This window comes from Peromyscus eremicus, chromosome 18 (assembly GCF_949786415.1).
Source record: "Peromyscus eremicus chromosome 18, PerEre_H2_v1, whole genome shotgun sequence".
Lineage (NCBI taxonomy): Eukaryota > Metazoa > Chordata > Mammalia > Rodentia > Cricetidae > Peromyscus > Peromyscus eremicus.
In genome coordinates this window covers 2,240,540-2,245,286 of record NC_081434.1, presented here as the reverse complement: position 1 = coordinate 2,245,286, position 4,747 = coordinate 2,240,540, and the positions used below count along the sequence as shown (strand labels likewise).

The 4,747-nt window shown below is 47.6% G+C and overlaps 1 non-coding gene across 1 annotated transcript; it reads right to left on the bottom strand.

Annotated features, from left to right (window-relative positions):
- Positions 1-327: 327 nt before the first annotated feature.
- On the bottom strand, positions 328-459 carry LOC131895418 (small nucleolar RNA SNORA70). Its single transcript, XR_009375173.1, has one exon. It is a non-coding gene; the product is annotated as a small nucleolar RNA SNORA70 (small nucleolar RNA).
- Positions 460-4,747: the final 4,288 nt, after the last annotated feature.

The window sequence follows — 4,747 nt, the reverse complement described above, 5'->3', positions numbered from 1 at the left end:
AGGATCTCTGCCTCCCGAGTGCTAGGATTAAAGGTGTGTGCCACCACTGCCTGGCTAGGGGCCATTCTTATTCAAACCACCACACATGTCTTCTAATTCATCTGCTTTAAATTTGGCGAAACCTGCTTGTCTGAGATACGGCTTTTCTAGTGGCCAGGGAACTTAAACTTGGTTCTAGACAGGACTTCAGTCACACCCTAGTCTGCAACTTGGAGCAGGTGGACACGATGATATAATTAGTTAGGGCTCCAAGGCTTCCTAAAATCACCCTGCACACCTGTCTAAGTTTGGGGGAATCCTTGAGATCATGAAGATCCATCAGAAACAGACTGGCCCAAGTCTCTGATGGTAACTCATACATGCAACAGGCTGTATACATACAAAAGAAGCTGCTGTTTATGGCTTTTGCCCACCAGGCCCCCCATGGAAGAACAACCTGGTCAGCTTAATTAGCTGCAGAAGGAACTTTTAGTTTTATGTGTAATGTTCCAATTTTAAACATAATTTTTAAAAATTATGAGTTTCGAATTAGTAATAAGTTTGTTTTTCCTCTATGTGAGTGCCAAGCACATATGTGGAGGTCAAAGGATGCTTCTTTCCTCTTACTGTGGATCCCAGGGACTGAACCAGGTCATCAGGATTATTTAGCAAGCGCTGTTACTTGCTGAGACATCTAACTGGCCCTATAATCACATATTTATGCTAAGCATGCAGTACACACCTGTAATCCCAGCACATAGGCAGTTGAAACATCTCCAGGGCAAAGGCTTGCCTGGGCTATATAGTGAGTTGAAAGCCGGCTTGAGCTACATAGAGAGACAACAACAATAAAAGAAATACATGTGTAAACTTTATAATCTGAGACAAAGAATTTTAAGAGAAAACATAACTTTTAAGAAATGACTGTTAGAGAGCCAGGTGGTGGTGCACGCCTTTAATCCCAGCACTCGGGAGGCAGAGGCAGGTGGATCTTTGTGAGTTTGAGGCCAGCCTGGGTTACAGAGTGAGACCAGGAAAGGTACAAAGCTACACAGAGAAACCCTGTCTCAAAAAATCAAAAAAAGAAAGGAAAAAAAAAAAGACAGTGTTAGAACCTACTTCACTTACCCCCTCTCTTGGAAGATTCGCTTTTTCTATTCAAAATGTGCTCATCCTGGGTGAGTGTATTTATATGATTTTGTCCTTCTGGTCTCAGTTAATTGGACCAGAGATAAAGTTAATCAAAGTCCACAATCCAGTACAGCTTGCGTCCCAGAAACCTGACTGGGCTGTTGAGGGAACAAAGACAAGACCGACACACAGACGTTCGTATAGAAAACCTGGGGTCTGGTGGGCTGCCCTGATGGAGGGTGCCAGCTACAAAGCAACAACCTGGAACCTCAGCTACACAGAGGGAGGAGTTAGTGAAAGGACCAAGCAGATGCCATAACAGGCTGCTCAGTCTTCTCTCAGAGATCAGGCCTCAATTTCAGTTTCCTGAGACTTGAGCAAGCAGTTTCTGGGAGGGCCATGAACAAAAGACATAGTCCTTGCAGTAGCTCCCTTTCTGCACGTACTCTGACTGCTCAAAGTTCAGCCAGATGTTTACTTTCTGAGGCCCCTCACCAACTTAGAGTTATGTGCAGTACGTGCTTGGCCAGCCAGCCCCCATGGTAGCTCAAGGACAAAGCCTGGGACTTGTGCTGGACTGCCCCCAAAGTAATAAATTGTAACCACCAACCAGTAAATTCAAAGGTTACATACCCTCACCCAATTAAAAGAGGACAGAGATAAAAATAAACCAATCCGAGTTGCACCTGTGCAAAACTCCCCCAACCCCCCTGAAGAGCTTGTGGATTTTGCCTTTAAAAAGCTAGCCACACAAAGAAAAAGCAAGTTCCTCCTGGCCTCACAACTACGAGTGAGTGCTTTGGATCGAGCTTCCCTGCCAGCGGCTTGTAAACAAACAGAAATAAACCATGCTATTGCATTCTGTACCTAAGGTCTGTGGTGAAGTCTTTGGGGTCCCAATCTGGGCATAACATTAGCTTGTCTCAGTAGGAGGTGTCTGTAGGCAGCAGTCACAGGCTTTAGACGTCCATCATTCACACTCAGACTAGAGGAAGGCTTTGCTGTTCAAACAACTAAACAAAAGCTGAGACAAACAGCATAGGGTAAAACTAGCATTCCCATGGGTCCAAGACCTCGGTCCTTAACCCATGTCAGATGATGTACATCCACTCAGGGCTTCATCCGCTCTGCACTAACAGGTTTCTGCCCACCCCAACCCCCAGTAATAGGTTTCTCTGCCCACACAGTCAGCCAGATCAAGCCGAATTGAAAAAGTGTAAGAACAGGTTTATTTGAGCAAAGCAACTCCCAGGCAGGTTCTCCAGTCCCAGAGATGGAGGCTGGAGAAGCCACAGGCCTGAACTAAAGCAGAGAGATTATATAGGTTGTAGGCGAGGGGTGATGATGTGTCTGCCACAAGCTGGGTTTGTGCCCAAGAATGGTCAAAAGCTGAGCACTTCAGGCAGGGACATGGAAGGCTGGCCACTTCAGGGGAGGAAGTGCAGTGGCCACCAAGAATGTGGGACTGGGCTTTCCGGATCAAGCAGGAGTGGGCTGGAGATTCCAACCAAACACCCACACTTCTTAATAATTTTTATCAGCAGAAACACTGCCTGTTTGGGCCGAAAGAGGTAACATGATTGAAAGTCAGCCGTCAAACCCTCACAGGTTAACTGTGGGGAAGCTGCCCGGTAAGTTATTCAGCCCCTGTAGTTCCCGCCACTCGGTAGCTCAGGCGGGACGATCACCTGAGCCCAGAAGTTCAAGATCAACCCTGCCTCTAAGTAAAGACGAAAACCTTTACTGTCTGTGGCGGTTTGACTGTGAAATGCCCCCAGCTCATGTTGGTCCCCAGCTGTCGGTACTGTTTGGGAGAATGTGGAGACTCGAGGGGGCTGAACCTCGCTGGAGGAAAAGGCTCACTGGGAGTGGGCCTTGGAGTGTATAGCCCTGTTTCTCTGCTTCTCAACCTGCCCAGACGTGAGCACACAGCCTCATGTCCCCCACCACCACGAGCTGCCCACCGTGACTGACCGTACTCCCTCAATCTGTTGGCCTAGGTAATGCCTTCCTCCATAAGCTGGCTTTTGTTTAGTTGTTTTTATAGAGACAGGGTTTCAAGTAGCCCAAGTTGCCCTTGAACCCATAACATCCAGGCCAGACCTGGAGCTGAACTTCTGGTTTTCCTGTCTCACCTCCCAAGTACTGAGATTACAGGCTCACACCCACCACACCCAGCTCTTAAATTCCTTTTATCAGGTCACAGCCAGGAGAAAGGTAACTAATACGCCTAGCCAGCTGCATATGCAAGCTGGATTCCCTGAAGCAGGCTCACAGGGCAGGCCCAGAAGGTGCAGGGTCTTGACAAATGCATAGAAGTCAGGGCTGAGAATGGGAGATTGTCTTGGGGTCTGGGAACCTGAGCTGTGCCTCCAGATTTACAAGCTACTCTGGTCTGGAGACTCCTTTTTAACCTTCTGTTCTATGACCTTTCCCCGATTTGAACTAGAATGTCTGTAATTAAAGCCCCATAGACACACCTCGGCCATGTCCTGGGAACACGTAACTCGTTCATTTAATCTCACAGGGCCCCAGGAGAAACGTTGTGCCCTGATTTCTTTGCACTCCTCATTTAGACTATGTGATAACATTGGGATTTTGATGGGATGCAGATAAGATTTGTGTGCTCTGAGCCAACTCTATATTGGAATGTTCCTTTGGAAAGTTGTGTGAGAGTAAATGGGTTTGGTGCGTTGGATGGATGCAAAATCACAGCGATGAGAAACGGGTTGGCGGTTGCACTGGTGTAGGTGGGGTAAGGTGTGGCTTTGAAGGTGTGGTGGGACGTGTGGGAGGGTGATGAAACTATTCTATATCGTGGTTGTGGTGGTAATTACATCTCTTGGTGTGATCAAATTCATAGAACTATTTACCAACAGTTAATTGTGATATAAAACACTTTAAAGGAAATTGAAAGAATAGAGAGCATCACTAATTCAACTTCTAAAGTCCTATTGTTTGTGACAATGAATAGTGGGACTCCTGCCTCCAGGAGACTGAGAACTGGATCCCAGTCTTACAGGCTCAGCAGTAAAATTCCATCGACTTAACCTTGATTTTATTCTTTTTATGAGTTCTGTGGTGTGGTGGAATGTTCCCTGGGGGTGTCAGCTGATAGTACATATCACCTTTCATAATATAGTTTCCCTGGGGCTCCTCAAAAGCCGTCAAAAACCCGGGTGACCCACCAACCTGCACGTTCTCTGTTCTCGCCATCGTGGGTTGATGGGGAGCTGTTCTGTGGGTGTGCCCACTAGGTGGCAGTGTGGAGTAAAGTGGCGCAAGGGATCCCAAGGAAGGAGGAATTTCTTGATCCATCTTCCTAGCAAGTTAACCCGCTCAAGGACCAGTTGGCATCTCGGAGACAAGGCTTGTTACGCCACAGAGCGGTGGGGTAATATATGGGGCAATGTGTGAAAGACTGCGGTCCAGGAATGGCACTGCTGTCACTGTGCTGAACCCAGAGCAGCCTTGAGCATCCGGCTGACATGCCGCTGAGGAGTCTTCTTGGCAGCAAAGAGTAAGTGCCCCTTGCCGGGCAGTGGTAGCACACGCCTTTAATCCCAGCACTCAGAAGGCAGAGCCAGGCGGATCTCTGTGAGTTCCAGGCCAGCCTGGTCTAAAGAGTGAGATCCAA